At 47.0% G+C, this 22,145-nt stretch overlaps 1 pseudogene; it reads left to right on the top strand.

The window, feature by feature from the left end:
* Positions 1–21,899, top strand: part of LOC148218018 (uncharacterized) — a 97,308-nt pseudogene extending 75,409 nt beyond the window's left edge.
* The last annotated feature ends 246 nt before the right edge of the window (positions 21,900–22,145 follow it).

Genomic DNA, 22,145 nt, shown 5'->3' with positions numbered 1-22,145 from the left:
GTTGGGAAAACTTCATGAAAAAAAAGTGTGGGGGGAAATCATCCCTCTCCCCAGAGCGCTGAGGTGTTTTTGCTAGTCCAGAGAAATCACTTGGGAATCCAAACATTTGATGATTTAATCAGAGAAAAGTGGTCAATTCGTGCAGCCCTGGCTGGAAAGAGCACCCAAAAAAGGGAAAAATATGAACGGCCACCAGAACAAATCCTACAACACCATGGAAAAACCCCTGGGAACCCTAACGAATTCATATCAGAAGACAGAAAACCCATCCATAATTTGAGTGGCATAATTAGGTTAAAAAGTGTCCTTGAAATAATAACCAAGCAGACAGCTCCAGCTCCTGACCTTCCTGCTCACCAAGCCGCTGAAATGAGGAACGAGACATTTCACCATGGGATGGAATCAGATTATCTACTTACAGAAAAAGGAGTTTGTGGAAAATTACGTGAGTCAAACTGCTGTTCGCAAATAGATGATAACTGAAAAGTGGTGAAACAGATAACAAAGGAAATAATAAAACAGCTCGTATTCCGGAGAAAGCATGGGAATGGGACACGTTTTCGTGGTTCCCTGGCAGACCATGGCTTAAACGAATGCTGCTCCTCTTCTGACGTGCTGCAGCAATTCTCAGCTTTTTACCATGCACGACACCTTGCACCAAAGAGGATGCGGGAAAAGAGATTGAGTCAATGGAAATTAAAGGTTTGTAAAGGAAATTCTTCAGAAAATGAGAAAAGGAGGGATTGAAAGCAGTAAGATTAATATCGTAGTAGGGGTGCATATTAACGAGGATATGCAGTAGGCGGATCGGGAAGTCTGAACCTTCCAAGTATCTCAGCCAGTGGGGAAAGGGACAGGGAGACGCAGCCGGGAAAATGAGGATAAAAAGGAGGCTGCGTTTTAGAGACCGCATGGCAAATGCCGCATGGCCTCTCTGTTCATCAATAAAGTCACTTTTACAGGACTCCTCTGTCTCCTGCGGGCACACAAACCTCTGGCCACGGGAATTTTCCCGCACAGCCCCGGGCACAGGGCAGACACCTCTGTGCCACCCACAGCAACCGGGACGAGCCAGCGCTGCTCCGGCACCGGCTCCTGCCGAGGCCCCAGCGGGAAGGAGACCGCGGGCAGCCGCTCCCGCAGCGCCCTCAGCCCAGCGCCAACACGGGCCGGCACCGGCACAACCAACCCGCCAGAGCCCCCTGCCGCCCCCTCGGCCCGCAGCGAGCCCCGAGCCCCCGCACAACCGAGCGCGGCTCCCACCTGCGCTGGGGCCGCCTCCGAGCTCCGCCGCCGCCTGTGGCTGAGGAATTCGATGGGATGTGTTGCCTTAACCTTTCTGACCACTCCCAGCCCATCTATGCCAGCATTCAAGCCCTCAAAGAAGGTGTGAATAAACTTCGGGTAGATCATGGGTACGACTGGCTGAACTGGCTCTTAGGGCACTGGGGTCTCACTGGCTGGGTCAGGAATTTAGTTCAAATAGGTTTGTATGTATTAGGCATCATATTATGCATTGTAGTAGTTATTCCTTGTATTTTACAGTGTGTTAAGAATTTAATCGACAAATCGCTTAAGAGTGTATTTTTAGTTAAAAGAAACGGGGGAGGTGTGGATATGGGTAATGCAAATGAGACTGATAGTACTGCAGATTGAATCAGCAAATGCAGCCTGACAACGAGGATGCCTGGCAAGAGCAAACCGAGACCTGACTGCAAGAGGACTGGATCAAGTCTGGGTTATGGGAAATAAGATTTTACTAAGTCCAAATGTAAAGTTTGTCTATGTGAGAGTTTGTCTATGTAAGGTTTGTCTATGTGATTGCAGGAAAATATTACCAGCCTTCCTGTAAATGGTATATAAGCACATGTAGTGCTCAGTAAAAATTGGATTTTGATCACTATTCAGTGTCCCCGTCTCTCTCTCATCATCAATAGTTCAAGTACTCCCAGTGGGGTCCTGGAAAGAGAATGGTGGCACATCTACTGCCTGCTACCCCCCTCTAGGCAATATTCAACTGTTTAGTTCACAGACTCATCTTCCAGCACTCTTAGTGGGGTCAGCAGAGCCACTTCCCACTGGTGGGGGCAAAGAGCACCCTCTGTGCCTTTGTGGTGGGAGCAGACAGTGTTGTCTCAAAGGAGAGGTCAGAGAGAGACCAAGCTGGACCTCTGCCTCCTGTCCCTCACCCCACAAGGGCAGGAGGGCACAAAACTGAACACTTTTTTTTTGGACCCATCTTTCCCTTGAGCTTGACTAGCTCGAAGGAGAGGATTAGAAGGATTTCTTGAGGATCACTGCCAGTGCACAGCACACATGGCATCCCTCACCCCTTGCATCATCATGGCATGGAGGGGTAGGAACCAACCACAGCCCTACCCCACTGCTCCAGAAGCCAAAATCCCCATGCAAGCATTTAGTTATGGCCTTCTTAGAGAACCACATTCCCACCCAAATCTTCCCCTCTGCAGCAGCTCATTCCCACAGGAACTGGCAGAGCAGATGGGGTTTGGACATTGGCTGGCTTCCATTGCACTCCTTGCCCTGGAGCTGGCACGGCAGGAGAAGGGCTCTGGTGAACCTTCTCCTCCTCCCATGTAGGCTCTAACCCAGCTGCCACAACTTCAAGTTCTCAGAGCACTTCTGGGCTCTGAGCAGCGGCCACGGGAGGAGGAGATGCAACTCCAAAGGCAGCAGTTCCCAGGCCCAGCTCCTGCCTTCCCAGTGGGGCTGTTCGGTGGTTCAGGAGAGGAAGGGAAGGGCAAGTGCAGGTGGCAGTAGCTCATTTCAGACTGAAAGAGGGAAAGGTAATTTATTCACTTTGAGATCATTGCATTCAGGCTCTTATTTTAAGCTGAAAGGGAAGTAACACTTTCTTGTGTTTAATTTGGGTGAAGAACAACTGTTACATTTTGTGATAAATGTGATTCGTGCTAATTAAGTTGTAACTATATTAACAAAATTGTATTTAGATCAATAGAAGACAATTGTTACAGAGTGAGAAGGGGGAGATGGGTGAGACAGGATAAAAGACATCTCCCAGATGTTGGGAGTCGAAGAAGGAGGTTAGAAGAAAGTCAGATAAGAATAGTCGAAGGACGGAGGTCTGATAAGCGGCATCTAGAAATACAGCTTCAACCTTGAAGCTGTCAAAAATGGAATGATCACAAGCATGGGACTTAATTAAAGTCATGTTATGGAAAACATCTGCTCAGTCACACAGGGCGCCTGCGCTACCTGCAGGTCACACCTCGGTCACTGATGAAGATGATGAGCCTTCACCGGAAATAAGACCCTTAAAAGGATAAGAGACCCCCTAACCCATTAGTAGAGCATGCACCGTGCAGTACAGTTACGTAAATTTTAGGAATAGAAACTAGGAGGAGCTTTCTAGAAACTTCTGTAGCCTACAGTCAATAAGTGGGATTGTTAGCCTGGATGCTTTGATACGTGAGGAATGGGAGCCACTCCCCGTATCCCCGGTCGGAGGGGGGCCCCTCCCCGGTCGGTTTTGCTTATGCTTTATACGAACCTCAATTATACTAAATTACTTACTGCCAAATTTTGTATCTTCTTAAATATATGCACTTTGATTGTTTCATCTCCAATACTTTGTCATCTCCAATACTTTGATTGTATTCATTTTGTTACTATTAAAAACTTACTATTAAATTTAATCTTGTTGCTTGATAAATTGAGAAAAATAGAACATCATTCATAACAATTTGGTGCTGAAACCCGGGAACTCCAGTCCAAGTGAAGAGTGGCTAGTTTTGGGAAGGAGCTCCCCACCAATTGTTAGGGTGGTCCCAAGGCTAGACCAGGCTCTCTTGGAAAAGGAGTTCCAAATTAAAATAAAGCATAAGCAAAAGAAGCTCGCTACAAGGAGGCGCGCCAGAAGAAGAAGGCTCCCGTGGGAACGCCGGCAGAAAGGGAAAGGTGCCCGTAAAACGTCTTGTGCACAAGAACCCTGTGCGAAAATGGGCTGTGTGAGTACCATGGGGTTGGGTAAAGGGGGCGGCTGTGTGCTTGTGTGTGAGTGAGGAATGTCTGAAAGGGGAGAGCGAGTGAATACCCCGGGAGGGACTGGGAGGGAAAGTCCCAGCCCGAGAACTCACGAGAAAAGTCTTTGAGAAGGGAGCTGATGCTCGGGAGACGTGATTTAAGAAGGGAGTGAATGAGTCAGGTTCAACTATCTGTTGGGAGGATAATAGACGGAAGTTTCAGTACGTGATTAAGAAGGATTGTGGAGAGTGGCCAGAAAGAGAGGTTGGGGAGAGAATAAAAGGAAAAGAAGGAATTAGGTGGGAAACAAGTGTTTGGCAAAAGAAGTGAGATAGTGCATATTAAGCGAAGGAGTTGAACCGCAGAAAGAATGAGAGAGAGCAAGGGAAATGTTGCCGCCAGAGATGGGTCAGAGGAAAAGTAAAATCTCTGACCCAGGGGTTGTGAATTATGAGAATAGTTCACGAGAACCCGGTGTGCCTGGGAACCGAGAGGGGGTTTCCCAGAAGGGGAGCGAGATTCCTCAGGACAGCCCCCTGGGGATAGTGTTACAATACTAAAGTATAAGGGAATCCCAAAGAGAAAAAGTAAGCAGAAAATTATACAGTACTGTATGTTTGAGTGGACAAAAGAAAAGATTTGTGCAAATAATTTGTACTGGCCAGAGTTTAAATCATTTGAGGATTAGATTTGTCAGGTTTTAAATCTATATATGAGTTCAAAACAACGTTTTAATTAAGAAGAAAGTGAATATGCTGCTTTGTGGCTTCCAAAAAGTGTGTGGGGGGTAAATTTATAGTTCAAAGGCAAGAAAAAGAAGGTTATTCGTTATACCCTTTGCAAACTAAAGGACGGGCAGCAAGAAGGGACTGGCTAAAGCCATGGGACTCGTTAGATCACCTCCCACCCCCATACAGACAGCCTGTCCAGCCTGTCCAGCCCTTGGTCCCCGATGCACCCCCTATTCAAGACGAGCCAGTAGCACACAGAACTAGAGGCAGAAGGGAACAAGAGGAAGAAAGTGACAAAGAGGGCGAGGGAGCAGGAAGGGAAGATAGATTATACCCTCTTAGAGAGGTTCCAATGGCAAATCTGGCCCCAGGACAGGGACCTATTGGGTACGTGAGTGTTCCCCTGAATACTAGGGACGTTAGGAAATTTAAGAAAGAGATGGGCAGGATGCCAGAAGATCATATTGAGGTAGCAAAGAAACTAGATCAGTTATTAGGACTGAATATTTACACCTAAGTAAAATTACAGTCTATTTTAGAAATCTTGTTTACAGTGGAAGAGAGAAATGATTAGATAGTCAGGAATACAAGCTTAGAATAGAGATCATTAGAAGCCAAACCAAAAAGATCAGAAATGGCCTATGGCAGATCCAAATTGTAATAATCAGGAGGTAGAACATAGGCAAAATATGAGAGATTTCAGGTAAATGATTATCCAAGGTATTCAGGAAGCAATGCCCAGAGGACAAAATATAGGGAAATGTCTGAGTGAGCACCAAGGAAAAGATGAATGCCTGGCAGAATGGTTAAAGAGATTAAAAAAAAAGGATTTGCAGTTATACTCAAGCATAGACCCCGATACACCAGCAGGGCAGGTCCTTTTGAAAACACAATTTGTAGCTAAGTCTTAGCGGGGGACATCAGGAAAAAATTAGAAAAATTGGAAAATTAGCAGGATAGGAGCTTCAGGAGTTGTTAAAGGAAGCACAAGAAGCGTATGTTCGGAGAGATGAGGAAAAGAAAATTAAAGCCAGGATTTTAATAACAGCAATCCAAGAAATACAAACAGCCACAAACACAAAGAATTTATCAGGAAAAAAATATTAATTCAAGAAAACTAAGGGGGGGTCAGGAGCTCATTTATTTAATATGAACCAAAATACCAGAAGACCCCTTGATAAAGCTGAAAGTAGATTCTCAAAATGAAGAAATCATATTTTTAGTAGACACAAGCACTTTGTTTTAGTTTAAGGTAAATTTAAAAAGAAACTTTTAAATAGAATTTTTCTGGAAAACAAATTTAAGCAATCTTTTTTTAAATTAGTTAGAGAAAAAAAATATTTCCTCAGAGAGAAGTGGGAAAAATAACTATTTATTTAACAGGCAAAACACTTTTCAGTATAAAAATGAACAATATTAAACAACAAAACTTCTTATTGTTTCAAAAAGATGACAGATTCAAAAGAAGGTTTTTTTGTAAGTTGCAGCTTAACTTACTTAGTCTGGTATCAGTTCCTTCAGTGCTGGAAAATGCCTTGGCCCAGGCCAGGCTAGGTGAGCTACAGTGTGAGCTTCCAGTGCTTTCTTGGGTTTTCAGTCCAGAGCAAAATTGAATAATTCAAGAAAAAAAGAAGAAAAACAGACTCCAGGGAATTTTTTACTTTAATTGGTTAAGAAGAAAAAAAAAAAACCTAACCAAAAAGCAAAAGAGAGTTCTCTCCCGCTGTCCACTGCAGACAACTAGGTCTGTGAGCAGGAATGCGGGGGAGTCAGTGTAGTTTCTGATAACTAATTCTGCACTTTTTCTCTCCTCTTTCACTCTTGGAATCAGTCTTAAAGCTGCAGAATTCAATATTCAACACCAACTGAACAGACTATTTAAAGATACAAGCATCATAAAATAAAAAGAAACAATTTAGCTGATAATAAAGCAGGGGGGGAGCCCTAGGAGAAAACGGCAGTGTGAGTGTGGCTTTTCGGGAAGCAAAAGCACAGGGTGGGGCAACATGCTTTTCCTTGGCAGAAGTGGAAGCTGTGAAGAAGCTGGGGGTAACCCTAAAAAAAGGATGAATTCTTCTGCCCAATGGTAAAAGAGCGGTGCCAGGACTTTTGGCCCAACAGATCCCAGACAGCTCACATGGGGGGATTCACTGGGGCACGAGAGCACTTTGTGACCATTTTGTAAAATTTTATTAAAAAACAAATTACTCAAATTGTAATAAATCGAATAAAGCTAAGGAGGGTACTGGGTGCCAAAAGCTACAGTCCATATAGAGTTAGCATAGAACCACTGTACTTTGGGACCAAGAGAGAATGTGATTTTTATATTATTTTACTGCTGTTTGAAATACCAGTTTAAAGTTGTTTTAAAAGGTGCATTATCAAAGTCTGGACATCCTGAATTAGCTGCCAGCTGCAACCTCATTGAACCTGAAGGCAGAACAGCGCTGATGGGAAAGAATCAGACACCTCGTTGATCAATGAAAACAGCCCAGGAGGATTGAAAAATTTCTCCAAGAGCCTCCAACAGTCAACATTAACTGATTTATTTGAAGAACTACAACTCCAGAAAAAAAGACTGGTAACACCTGTTATTAAGAGGGTCAAAAACATAATTAACACATTGGAAAAGTACTAACCATGGCTTAAAGTGTTGTCCATAAATTTGTGTTATTTGTACCTATTGTTTTAATTTGTAGTAAAAAGTAACTAGAGTGAAAAAAAAATAATAATTGGTTTGTTTAAGTTGTATATGTAAACAGCTAACTTAAAAAAAAAAAATTTTTTTAGTAATTTTTTTTGAATGTTATTAGAACAAGTTATGTGAAAACAAATCTTGTAGTTGGCATATCTCCGGAGCTTTAGTGGATTAGGAAAAATAGCTGATCAATCTAAGGAGAAAGATAAGGCAGTGCTGCAGAACTACGAATACTTTGTGCCATCTTTGAAACAACAACAACAACAAAAAAGTTAAAATAGTTCATACGAACCTTATGAGGCCAAGGGTATCAAAAAGAAACAAATTTCAGGATAAAAACTTTGCTACCGAGAAGATTGACATCTCGGCCCTTGGCTGCAACCCAAGGAGCCTTGAGACAGGTAGAAAGTTAAAATTCCTGAGAATTATTTTCATTGTGCTTACTATAATACCCCTGGCAACTGGCTAAAACCATAAGACAGCATGGAGCAAAAGAGAACAGACCATGCAGGAACAAATTACAAGAAGACAAGCAATGCAAGAGCCAGCAGTAAAGAAACAAACTGTTCCTGATCCCTGTGGGTCAAGGATAAGATGGAATCAGTTTTTGTGGCACATTCACATGTTACTGCTGCCTGTTATGACTGTACCAGCTTTTTAGAAAATTGTGTGAAAAGTCCAAAATTCTATTGAGTAAGAAGAAATTTAGGATTCAATGAGTGAACTCCTTATCCTAACAATAATCAACTTTGTCCTAGATATAAAATTTTCTTTTGTTTTGAAAAATATAATAATGGAAGTTGAAAAATAAAAAGAAACAAAAAAAAAAAGATAGGAAAAGATCAAAAGAAAAGAGTTAAGGAAATTGAATGAGCTGTATAAACAATTAAAACAGCACTATAGCGACTGGGATTTGCCAACTTCAAACAAAAATTTGTTTGTAGATCTGATGCAAGAAATTGCCACAGAATTGGGATTATCTAAATGTTTTGTTTGTGGAGGACTTAGAATGGCTAAAAGATGGCCATGGAGAGGTGAAGGTTTGGCTCCAGAACAATTTTTAAAATGGAATCATACACAAATTTCTAAGACCCTAAAACGGCCTGAAGGCTGGGTCCTGAGTCATCAAGTCATTGGAACAGTTTGTATAACTCGGGAAGGGAGAAAATACACTGAAGTGGTGGGATATACTCCTTGCCTATCTACTTTAGTAGTAAATTCAGACAATAACACAAAGACCTGGCAACCCAAGAGTCCTACTGGATATTGGGGAATAGCAAAAGAAATGAATTGCAAGTGGAATAATCAAACTAATTTGTGCTGGCATAACAGTTCTGGAGCTAACCCCTACCAATCCATAAAAGACTTGAAATCTTATTGGGAACAACCAGAAAATACAAAAGAAAGATGGAAAGCCCCTGATGGAATATATTGGGTTTTTGGGCAACGAGCATACAGTGAACTACCCTGAAAATGGGAGACAACTTGTACCTTATGAATTATACGACCCTCCTTCTTTGTCATACCAAGGTCTAAGGGCGATGTACTAGGAACACCACTTTATGAAACCTTAGAAAGAAAAAAAAAAGAAAATTAAATCTCGACTTTCCGATGGCAGGAGGAAACCAAAAATGGAAAGATGAAGAATGGCCTGCAGAAAGAATTATAGCATACTATGAACCTGCTACTTGGACTCAGGATGGGTCTTGGGGATATAGAACTCCAATTTACCTATTAAACCGGTTGATAAGGCTCCAGGCCGTAGTGGAAGTCGTCTCAAACCACACAGCAGACGCTTTAAAGTTGTTGGCCAAACAGCATTCACAAATGCGAGCATTTGTATATCAAAACAGAATTGCCCTAGACTACCTGTTGGCAGAAGAAGGAGGAGTTTGTGGGAGGTTTAATGAATCCTGAGTGTTGTGTGGAAATAGATGACCACGGGGAAGCCATCACCAAACTTGCTGACGAAAAAGTGGCACATGTACCAGTTCAAAAATGGAATTCTATCCTGAAAGCTGACTGGTGGAATAATCTTTTTGAGGGTGTGTGGTGGAAAAAAATTAGGATTCATGCTATTGTGTTCTGTTTTAGGTCTATTGTTTCTGCCTTGCATGATATCCTGTCTAATCAAACTAATCCACTCAGTAATTCAAGAAATGCAACTTACAGCCATGCCCATAAATCTAAAATCAACAGCAAAAGAGAAATTAAATTCCTTGATGTTACTGAAAGCACAATCCACTTGCACTCCAAGAAAAAAAAAGAAAAAAAAATAAGAAAATAGTGACTAAATGCAAAAAAAAAAAAATACCCTGGCATGAGTAATGTTAACCAAATTTGAGAAAAAGTGTGAAGAGCTAGATGCCACATGAAAAATATTAAAAAAATTAGAAACTAGTATAAAGAATCATAGACAATACGAAGTAGCAACTTTTTAGAGCACGAATCAATATAATCGAAAAGAGAAATGGGGGAATTGTGATAAATGTGATTCGTGCTAATTAAGTTGTAACTATATTAACAAAATTGTATTTAGATCAATAGAAGACAATTGTTACAGAGTGAGAAGGGGGAGATGGGTGAGACAGGATAAAAGACATCTCCCAGATGTTGGGAGTCGAAGAAGGAGGTTGGAAGAAAGTCAGATAAGAATAGTAGAAGGTTGGAGGTCTGATAAGCAGCATCTAGAAATACAGCTTCAACCTTGAAGCTGTCAAAAATGGAATGATCACAAGCATGGGACTTAATTAAAGTCATGTTATGGAAAACATCTGCTCAGTCACACAGGGCGCCTGCGCTACCTGCAGGTCACACCTCGGTCACTGATGAAGATGATGAGCCTTCACCGGAAATAAGACCCTCAAAAGGATAAGAGACCCCCTAACCCATTAGTAGAGCATGCGCCGTGCAGTATAGTTACGTAAATTTTAGGAATAGAAACTAGGAGGAGCTTTCTAGAAACTTCTGTAGCCTACAGTATATAAGTGGGATTGTTAGCCTGGATGCTTTGATACGTGAGGAATGGGAGCCACTCCCCGTATCCCCGGTCGGAGGGGGGCCCTCCCCGGTCGGTTTTGCTTATGCTTTATACGAACCTCAATTATACTAAATTACTTACTGCCAAATTTTGTATATTCTTAAATATATGCACTTTGATTGTTTCATCTCCAGTACTTTAATTGTCATCTCCAATACTTTGATTGTATTCATTTTGTTACTATTAAAAACTTACTATTAAATTTAATCTTGTTGCTTGATAAATTGGGAAAAATAGAACATCATTCATAACACCCCTAATTAGGAGCATCAGTGCATGGTTTTGATTTCCCGCACAAAAAGGGAAAACTGCTCCAAAGCCCTGTGGATGATTTGGAGAGGGGAGAGATTTCTGGCAGAAAACTCCAAAAACTCAGAGCATGAGAAGTAAATGAAGACCCTTCAAACCAGTTTTCCACTCGCCTCCCTCTTCCAGCTGCACATCCTACCTGGGGAGTGGAGGGTGGGAGAAACGACGCTCACTTTGTAAAATTTTAAAGGTTTGTTAAACCGTAGCAGAAAAAAATACACCAAAAGACTGAATTAGGAGAAAAATCAGCGCTGGGAGCACAGGACTAAAGCAGCAGACCCGGGTGTGATTTGGGGGCCCAGCGGGGTCCCCGGGCTGCCCCCCCCCCCGATCTCGGCCAACGGGTGCGAGCGGCGCGGCCCCGCTGCTGAGCACTGACCCCGCCCCGGGGGCCGCCGGGACCCCCCCGAAAAAACCCGCACCTGCACCCCCCCTTCAGTCCCTCCGACCTTCCCAGTCCTGTGGGAAAAGGGGGAAAGGGGAGGACCTGGGGCGGGATCACCCGGAGACCCCCGGGGTGAGGAGCGGGGGGGGGAGGTTGGGCTCGCGCTGAGTGGGGGGTCCCGCGCGAGGATTTCGGGGGGGTTCGCTCGAGGAATTTTGGGGGTCCTCGTGCGACGGATCCTCGTGCAAAGGGCTCCTCTCGTGCCACCGTCTCCTCGTGTCACCCAGACCAGTCTGGGGAGCTCTTTCTGTCACCCAGATGAATTGGGGGGCTCCTCGTGTCACCGAGGGCTCCGCGAGTGACACTGAGAGCCCTGTGTCACCAAGAGCCCCTCAAGTGCCCCCAGCTCCTTGTGCCACCAGGAGCCCCTGGAGTGCCACCAGCTCCTCGTATCACCGAGAGCCCCTCGTGCCACCAGGACCTCGTGCCAGAGAATTTGGGGAGAGTGTCTGTGCCACCCGGAGCCCCTGAGTGTCACCAGCCCCGTGCCAAGGTCCCCAGTGTCACCGGGGTCTCTCTCTGTGTCACACACCAGGAACCGACCCCCCCTCCGAGCACCAGGACCCCCGAATTTAACCGTCCTCGTGCACCGGGACCCCCTCAGGACCCTCGAGTTTCCTCTCTCCCCTCCTCGTGCACCGGCATCACCGGACCGCCCCCCCTTTCCCGAGGAATCGCCGGAGACCCCCTCCATCAATCACCGGGCACCGGCAACACCAGAGGAACTCCCCCATCAATCAGCACCGTCACCGTGCACCGGGACTCCCCCCCACCATCGAGCAGTGACACCCCCTCATCGTGCACCGGGACCACCGGACCCCCCTCAAACATCGCCAGCCTCGGGCACCGAGATCACCGGAGACCCCTCCATGAGTCACCGGGACCCCCCCGTCATGCACCAGGACCACCGGAGACCTCCCCAGGAATCACCGGACACCCCCTCACGAATCACCGGGCACCGGGACGCCCCCTCGGGCACCGGGACTGGACCCCCCCCTCGTGTACCGACCACCCTCCGGTGCACAGGGCCCGGACCCCCCTTTGTGCCCCCCCTGCCCATCCCGGGGATTCCGCCCCTCCCCTTTGACTTCCCCCGGGAACAGGCGCGGGAATGGGGGGGGGGCCGTGCGCTGGGGGGGCACCGGGGAGTCCCCAGCATCGGGGGGAGTCCCTTGGGGCTCGCTCCTTTCCCCCCCCTCCTCCGGTTATCACCAGGGACCCCCCCAATTTACCGGGGCTCCCCCTATTCACTGCCCCCCCTTCACCGACCGCCCCAAAGCGCTGGGACCCCCCCGGATACTTGGGACCCCCCCAGCGCGCCAGGACCCCCCCTCACTCACCGCCCCTCCCCCATCCATGGGACCCCCCACTCACCGCTCCCCCCCCGTCACCAGGACCCCAAAATCCATGGGACTCCCCCCACACTCATCAAGACTCCCCCCAAATCCATGGGACCCCTCCCTCCCCCCCACTCACCACCCCCTTCTCAGCACTCCCCGGGCCCTCCCCATTGATCGAACGCCCCCATGGCCCCCCCAGCCCCTCGCCCTCGCATTGGGCCCCCCCGGGGCCGAGGCAGAGCCCTCCCTGAGGGACACCCCTCATCCCCGGCCTGCAGCCGCCCATGGAGCCGCTGACCACAACTCCCTGCCTGCGTCCATCCGGCCAATTCCTCTGGCCCCGCACAGCCCAGCCTGCAAAGCCAGCACCTGCTGGGCACCTGCTCCATGACACTTCCAGGGGCTTGGGCTGCTGAAGGGCTGCTGGGCTGGGCCCTTTGTGACACAGGGCCGTTCTATCGGGTTCCTGGGTGCTGTTGGCCATTCTGTTGTCCTGGTGACATGGCACAGCCCCGCCCTGCAGGGGTATATACGGGGCACAGGGCCCTGCGCTGCCCAGTGCCAGGAGTGCCACTGGCTCAGGAGGAAGCAGCTCCTGGCACCTCTGAGCTCCAGGCAGTTGCACATGGAGAAGGAAAAGGTGAAGCCCAACTCCAAAGCAGCCAGCCCCATGCCCAGCAGGCTGGAAGAGCAGGCCCTCAGCGGGCAGGGGCTGGGGACAGGCGACAGCTCAGGCCTGCAACCATGCAGCAACCTCAGCAACAGCTGCCATGAGGGATCCCAAGGGGAAGCCTGCATTGAGCAGGAGCTGTCCCCACAAGAAACCACCAGAGACCATCAGGCATCCTGAGGGGAAGCCTGCATTGAGCAGGAAGTCTCCCTAGAAAAAAACACCAGCAACCATTAGGAATCCTGCCCCGGCTGGGAGGGCTCTGCTCCCTGCGCGCACGAGGGGCGGCGTGGGCAGAGCACAGAGACCTTCCAGGGGCCTGCGGGAGGGACATTCGTGGCCAGCGCCTTCCAGCTGATCCTCGCTGTCTCCTGCTTCCTCCAGGCCATGGCAAGAGCTGCCATGTGGGAGGGATGGGGCACGATGAAAGCAACCCCTTGGATGTTAATGCATGCAACAAGTCCTTTAAAAAGTCAAAACACATGTCAAATTTTGTGATGCAAGACAGAAACAGCTGGAAGGGCTTGAAAAATGTGTTTCAGGAACTCGTGATATGACAGCACTGGTGTTGCTTGGGAACTGTTCTTCCTCACCTCCTCCCTCATCTCCCTCATCTCCTCTTGGAGGCTCACAATTACAGCAGAGACATGAGCCTGCACCAGGCCATTGATCATACTCCCAAAATATCTAAGCTTGTTGCTTGTTGGCAACAGAACCCACTGTCTCTGTTATTATCAGCATTAATTGTTGCAATGAAGGTGGTGTATTGAGATGGCCCCGGGTTTGCCAGATTCCACAACATCTGCCCTGTGCACCTGACCTTGTCAGGGTCATTGTCATGCTGTCCATCCCTCCCAAAGAGCACCTCCAGCACTGCCACTTCTCTCAGCTCTTGGATCCCTTCCTCAAGGGTCTTCCAGCACATTCTATGGTGGTGCTCCTGCATTCTCTCTCTGTGGACAAACCTCTCTCTCACACTCATTAAAAGCCACTCCCAGAGGGAAAGGGGCCCTGGCTCCCTTACAAATACCTGGTCCACACCTGAGTCCTGGGTCAAGGGTCCCAAATTCCTTGCCTCAGGACCATCCAGTTGCACACCTGTACCCATAAGGTCTCACACCTGCAGTAACCAGGTGGTAAAAGCCTCACGGCCTCGTCACTCAATGTCTTTTTGCAGAGTATGGAGACTTTTGTATGACAGGGACTTGGGGATGATCTCAACCTCTGGCTCCCCTGCTGGTTGTGAGGGCCCTCCTTTCTTATCCTTATTTTCTAGGTGCCTTGTTTTCATCTTAGACTTCTTTGTTTCCACAGGGGTGACTGTTGCTCTCTGTGAGTGCCCTTGCAGTTCAGCTGGAACCTGGACAGATGTAATGTCTGTGGGTTCCACTGCTGCACCATCAGACTCTCCCTCTTGAAGGCAGGGGGAGGGTTTCTCACCAGCTGGGGAAAGGTACTCCTTCAGCATCTGGCCCATCTCACACATCTCCTTCACTAAAACACCCACCCAATCCGGGTGTTTCATTTCTGAAGTGGGCTGTGGGGCAGGGTCAGTCTCTGCAGCAGCATCCCAATTTCCTGGGGTAGGTATCAGGGTTGTTATCCAAATCAATCTCCCCTTATCTCTGAATGTTAAATAGAACAGGTTTAACAGGCATATCAGCAACACCAGCCACTGTAAAGGCATTAGCATTTAGAGAAGATTTGAAGCCTTTGAAGCCTTTGAAAACTGGTGGGGTGGACCTAAACGGTGGACTGGATGAAGGGAAGGGAGAAAATTTCCCATGCTATTTTCCTCACAGTAAGTACCATTATTGAAGTAACCCCAAAAACACACAGTTAAGAGTGCAATAGCTCTGAACCCACGTTGCCATCTTCCAGAGGAAGTTAAAAACCCATGAATTCCTCACCTTATCAACCCACAAAATGAACTGGATAATAGTCACAGTAGCCTTAGTGATAGGACCCATGTTCAAATAAGGGCCTGCAAATGGGAGAGATGTAGCAGTGACCACGTGCAGCCCAAACCAGGGTAAGCTGGACAATATGGTGCCACCTAAAACACAAAATCAGGTCACTCAAGAACTGTTATTGCTTTTCCAGCTTTTCCACTCAATGTCCACAGGTTTTACCGTTGGGTGCCAAAATCACTCCTGATTTGAATAAAAGACAGGTGTGTGCTAGGGAAAGCAGGGCCTTCCCTTGAAATGGAGGAAGTAAATCCCTCCCTCTGAATGAGAACAATTTTGAAATTAAGGGGCTCTCAGGCCAAGATATGGGGACAGGAATGACAGTTCTTTACTAGTATATCTAAGAAGGCAAACAGAACAACAACTCTGGAATCAAGAACAAGCAGAACAGGAACCCAGTTCCAGTCCTTCTGGGCCTCAGGGACTTTTCCCCTGTGCTGCAGTCACCGTCACCGCTGGCAGTGAGCGCTGGCAGATTCCCGGTGGACGGGGCAGATGTGACGATCCCGGCACCTGCAGGGGCTGGGGGTGATGGCAGCTGTGTCCCAGATGGGAAGGGATGGAGGAGAGGCAGGATGCTGGGAAAACAGCAAGCTGAAGCAGGAGGGCGTCCAAGCAGGGCTGCGGGGTCCAAAACAGAGAGGCAGCTCCCGGCGTTGGGATGGTGGGGGGGTAGCAATGACCTTTCTGCTCCGAGAGCCAAAAGCGAGCGAGAGCCAGCAACTGCCCCCCACCCTCCTTTACCTGCTTCTAATCTCACCGTGTTCCCCCTTTCCCTCCCCCCACCCTCCGAGAGAAACTCCCAAAAAACCAGTGACGCTCTCCCTGGTGCTGGGACCCAACCATCAGTGCTTCTTAGCATGTCAATGGGAAAAAAATTCCACAGGCAGAGAGGAAAGGAAAAACCAACCCCCAACAGACGCTTATCCAGTTCTTCACTGATTTGAGGTTTATCAGCTGTTGCAGACACTGGGATGATGGTACAATGTTTTAATGTTTGGTAATAATCTAATTTTACAAGTGTTATTAATTATATCTCTTATCGGAAATGTTTTGGATTGCTGTATCAGAATTATTCCCAATTACTCTAAGTTTCTGGTTTTACTACATGTATTGTTTTGTTTTGAACTTCCCTTCATGTTCATGGCAAGAGTCATGAATGCTGTTTTTAAAACAAAGAATGGAGAGTTAGCTCCTAAATATTTACGTATTTATAAAAATTTTTTTGCAATATTTTTACCAAAAAAATTTAAAATATTTTTATGTAAGGCTCTTGAATTGAAGGTACAATGACAAAGTCTAATTAATTCATTAACTTAAGGAGAAGGTATGCATGTGTTTTTATCATCAACAAGTTCAAAGTAGTCACCTCTTCATTCAGCCAAATATCAATTGCCTCCAAGAAAATTAAGCCCAGTGAGAAGAAAAAGAACCTAATCACCATGCAGCCTTCGTGGCCAGAGCAAAAACAGAATAGGACTGCCAAGACATGGCTGTGTCTGGAAATTTACAGGCAAATTGCCAACAAAAGCCTTGTGTCATCATCATGGTACAGTGTTCCTACTAACCTTCTTCAGTTATTCCCTGTTCCAGGATCCAAGAGCACATTCAGTGATGTCAAAGATCAACATTTCCAGCTAATGGACTATTTGGACTTTAAAACAATGGTCATTTATTTCCATTTCCCTAGGAGACATTGGACATTATTCTTTTGTTTTCTCATGCTGTGAAACCCTGGGTCAATGACATGATAGAATTTGCTAAGTTTTGTTGATTGTAATCTTTTATGCGTCTTATCCCATATCTAAGAGATAACCAGTGATAACCTTAATGAGATAACACCCTCACAAGAGAGAGCTATTTTATCATCAGAACATATGAGCCTTTTTTGAATTAATAAAAAAGGGTGAGATGTTGCAGTCTGGTAGACAAATTATAAAAGGAAGGCTTCATAAAATCAGGTCTTGCTCTCTGCTAAATTAATAGCTAGCCTGTCACTTCTTCTATGTGCAGCTAAGTTACTTGCTTGTTCCCATGTGAAAACAATCTTAAGCCTGAAAACAATTAACACAAAAAGCTATTCTGGTAAGAGAACCATTTGCACCTGCAAGAAATAAGAAATCTGTCCTGCTGGGGACAAGGACGTTCATTCCCTTCCAGGAGCCCAATGCCCGGCTGGGGCTCCAGGGCAGGGGGTCCTTGAGCAGCTGCCCCAGAACCTCCGCCAGGGTCTCCCAGCGCAGCCGGAGCCGCTCGGCCTGGGGTCCCCAAAGGCCTCAGCGAGCCCCAAGTCCCTGCCAGGAACCCTCAACTCCCTCCAAGCCAGCATCCCCCACAGCCCCTGCAAGTTCCTCCCATGGCACCGGCCGTGGCCGTGTCCCCACATGTCACTGGCCATGTCCCACCATGTCCCCACCCATGGCTGTGTCCCCACCATGTTTCCATCCCTGTCACTGTCCCCCACATCTCCATCCATGCCTGTGTCCCCCCATGTCCCCACGAATGGCCACGTCCCCCTCCATGTCCATGTGTCCCCATGTCACTCTCCATGTCTGTGTCCCCACCATGTCCCCACCCATGTTTCAGTTCAGTGTCTTTATTTTTAGCCAGTGTTGGATGTTTTAAAGGACGAAGATAAATGAAAATCAAATCCAGGCCCAAAGAAAACTATTTCCATGTCTCTGCGGGCTGAGGATTAACGTGCTTGGGAGGGAGGGAAGAACATTTTTGGAGGAGTTTCCACCCCACTGTCTCCAAAATCTTGGTCTTTGCCCCAGTCCATCACCATTTGGCTGCAGAAGACACCCCTGGGCAATAGGAAATTAAAATCCTGGAATCACTGAGGTTTGATGTAGTGGTTTTGGTTTATTAATTTGAAACTTTTTTGTGAGAGAGGATTAAGAAGTAGACAAAAAACAGGTTTAACTTTAAATGGTACAAAGAGAAATTTTATTACTATAAACCAGAAGAAATATAAACTTAGAATAAAACTTGAGACAACTTTATTTCTTCCACACAATCTTTTTTACTAATGAAAACAAAGAAAAAAATCAGGCAGTTTACCATCTTTAAAATAGTTTTTTACTAATTTACTTCAAAGAGGAGACTTTTTTTCAGTCTATGGAGATTTCTTCACAACAAACAGTTTTCTTGTGGTTTGGATGTTACAGTGATTAAGATAATGGAAATCTGATTACTATCTAAAAACCCTTTTTTCAGACTAACAGTTTTTCTCACAACTTTTATTAAGGACTATATTAACTTATGAGGCACACTTTAAGGATGATAACTGTTTAAACAAAAGCTTACTTTATTTTTGAGAACAGAGGTTTTTTTCTGTTTTTTTTTTCTGTGGAACACCAGGGGGATTTTGATTGTTTAAACGTAGGAGATTACAGCAATTTTAACATGTGCTTACTTTAATATTACTGCCTTTGTTTATATTTACAGTTAGAACAGTCATATTCACTTCGTAATATTTTTATGTGGTATAGAGGAAACAAGAGTTTTTTTCTCCATATTTTAAAAAAGAGAAAATTTAGTTCATGAGTTTTCTCCTTTCTTTATTTGGTGTTTGACTTTTCTTTTTGTTTGATTTCGATGTTTTTATATTGTTTCTGCGTGTATTACTATTTTGGGTTTTTAAAATTTATTTTATTTTTTATTTAGGCGCGAGAATAAAGTATCTGTAAAGTTTTATTCTGGGCATTCCAAGAGTTAATACCTTGCCCAGAGGGCAGCAGATGGTTTTGTAATTTTTTCCAGGTGGGGCAGTCGGAGTTATTTACAATAAAGAGTCTTTCAAGGCCACGCTGGGGGCTGGGTGAGGACTGTAGGGTTTAGTCAGAGGAGCCGTGATGAGTTTCTGGTTTCATGGCTGTTCTCCAGCGCCCGCTGCAGTCAATTCCAGCCACGGGCCGGGGGTTCTTCCTCCACCCTGCCCAGCAGGGCACCACCAGAAGAAAGGATTGAACACAGAAGAGGCACATCCGCCCGCGCAGCCCCCGCCGAGCCCGAGCGGCGGCCGCCGGGGCCCTGCTCCCGAGAGCGCTGCGAGGAGATGGTGGCGCTGGAGCGGGCCGAGGAGCGCATGGCCGAGCTGCAGCAGGAGAAGGGCAGCCTGCGGCAGCTGCTGGAGGACGTGCGGGCCGCCCTGCAGAGCAGCGATGCGCGGTGCCCGGCGCTGCGGCTGAGTCCGGGCCGGCTTCTGCACCGCGCTCCCGGCGGCGCCCCGGGTGGCCCCGAGCGCTTCAGGAGAGATGCTGCTCTCGGAAAGTCAGTGTTTTTAGAACACCTCCACCTCCGGACTGAGACCGAAGTTGCTCGTTCATCCTCGGCATTAACTTTCCAGCAAAGTTTAGTTACAAGGGAGGCTTTTAGGAGAAATGTATGGCATCGGTGTGCCATTAAATATGTTTGTGATGAGCACTGTTCAAAGTGTAGGGGAGTTCAGCTTAACAAACCCACGTGTACAATGCTGCTGCTGCTTCTCCTGCACGTGCAGCCAGGATGTGCTGATAGCAGATGCTGGGTATGCACTGCTGCAGGGTTTTTCCTGAAGTAAGAAAGAACTTTGGGATTCTTCCCTGCACAAGCACGTGCAGTGCCTCAGTCATAAGTGCCTCAGAAATATCAGAAGTGTGTCTTCTTCAGAGTGTGGTCACAAGGGTTCAGAGTTGGAGCCAGTTCTGCAGGCAGGCTGATGAATAGTCTGGGGCTCCTCTGCAGAGCCCCATTCATTCTGGGGCTGCTTTCTGCTGGTTCTGCTGGACTGGCTCGAGTGAAACACACACCCAATTAACAGCAGTTAAATTACTCTGGCATGAAACAGTGGGGAACAGGGAGAGCAGTGAAGGGCAGCATGGACCAGTTGTTCTGGCAAGTCTGACGAGGTCTGGTTTGATACAGCACTCACAGAACTCTGCTCCACCTGTGACACTTCCACTTGCAGTAGATGACTGTTCCTCTTCACAATATCCAGCAAGGCAGGTCAAAGACACTTTTACCATTTTCATCTTCAAAAGGGAGAAGAAATCAGCAGCAAACATGAAGTAACCAGTCAGAGGTCCCAGGAAGAAACAAAAGAACAAAGAGTGGTGGATAAAACCAGGTGGAGCAGTGATCCTTATCTCTGTGGGAGATATCCTCTGCTAATGGGCCATCTGTTAAAACCAGGTGGGGCAGTGTTCTTTATCTTTTCCACAACCCATGCTTCCTCCAGGAAGATATCTTCTGTTAATGGGCCATTGAGTGCCACTGCATGACTGATAAAATTCCATCATCTCATTGGGAGATGCTCCAGCCAGGGGGAGGAGCCAAGCCTTTCCTACCTAGATAAAATCTGAGATTTGGAACACCAAGGCAGCCCTTACCCACTGGTTTCCAGAGGACAAGAGCTACCAGACCTTTCTACAGCATCACTACTACAACAAGACCACTTCATCAGGACTGCTACCACCATCAAAACTAGCAGGGTGTCAGGTTGTATTCTGATTCTGTCAGTTGTTTTCTTTTCTACTATTTCATGTATTATTTTTCTCTTGTCTTTTTTCCTATCAAATTGTATTTCTGACTTGGAGTCTCTCACTGGTTTTGCTTTCAAACCAGCACAATTTTGGGGGGGATTTTGGCTGAATCTTGATATTTGGGGTGTTTTTGATCCGTGTCTTAAAGTTTGGAGGATTTTGGGTGGGAATCTTGGTGTTTGGGAGGTTATTACAGACACATGATGCTCAATGACTTCCAGAGATGAACTTGGGCAAGGAGGAACACCCAGTTTATGGAGCTCTCTTCTTGTTATTTCCCCCTAAACCAGGAATTTTCATTCCCCAGGTGTGCGCGGATGGAGGAGGCAGAAAAGCCCCGGAGATCTCTCAGGAGGAGGGGCTACAAACCCATCCCAGGGAGCTGTGAGGAGGAAAGACCCTCCCTGAGCCGGGAAGGCGGCCGGAGATCCAGGCAGAGCTCAGAGCTGGTGGAGAAGCCTCCTGGAGGGGAGAAGCCCCACGAGTGCTTGGAATGTGGGAAGGGTTTCAACTACAGGTCCCAGCTGACCCGGCACCAGAGGATCCACACTGGGGAGAAGCCCTATGAGTGTGGGGAATGTGGGAAGTGTTTCAACTACAGCTCCAGCCTGATCCGTCACCAGGTGGTCCACACAGGGGAACGGCCCTACACCTGCTTGGAATGTGGGAAGAGCTTTGGCTGGAGCTCTGACGTTAGAAAACACCAGCTCGTCCACACTGGGGAGAGGCCCTATGAGTGTCCCAAGTGTGGGAAGAGGTTTCAGACCAGCTCCAATCTCCTCCTACACGAGCGGATTCACACAGAGGAGAGGCCCTTCCGCTGCCCCGACTGCAGGAAGGGATTCAACCGCAACTTCACCCTCATCAGGCACCGGCGCATCCACACTGGGGAGAGGCCCTACGAGTGTCCTGAGTGTGGGAAGAGCTTCTCACAGAGCTCTCACTTGACCAAACACCAACGGAGTCACCACTGAGGGAAGCCCAGTGAGTGCCCAAGTGTGGGAAGAGCTTCGTGCTCTGCTCCAGCTCCATCCCCCATGGGAGGATCGGTGTTGGATGATCTCCAGTGACCCCCGTTGGGCAGAGCCCTGGTGATCTGTGTTCCTGGTTATCCCCGTTGGGTGATGGGGAAGGGGTTTGAGAGATTTCTGTCTCTTTTCCTTCTATTGCTATGATTTGGTTGGTAATAAATTCCCTCACTGTGCCCAGGCTATGTCTGTGACATCCGTTTTGCTGTTTGGTGTGTTTGCTCGTCCTGTCTTAATCTGCTCCTGGAGCTACTGGTTAAACTTTCTCTTCCCTTGCAGCTCGAGGGGTAGGGTCAGAGTGGTTCTGGTGGGTGCCTGGCATCAGGCCAGTGTCACCTTGTCTTGGTTTGAAAGACAGGTATTTTCTAAGGAAAGGCGAGAACC

This window comes from Sturnus vulgaris, unplaced genomic scaffold, assembly GCF_052056855.1.
Source record: "Sturnus vulgaris isolate bStuVul1 unplaced genomic scaffold, bStuVul1.hap1 Scaffold_195, whole genome shotgun sequence".
In the NCBI taxonomy this organism is placed as follows: domain Eukaryota; kingdom Metazoa; phylum Chordata; class Aves; order Passeriformes; family Sturnidae; genus Sturnus; species Sturnus vulgaris.
The sequence above is the reverse complement of the archived record's forward strand: the minus strand, read 5'-3'. Positions and strand labels throughout refer to the sequence as shown.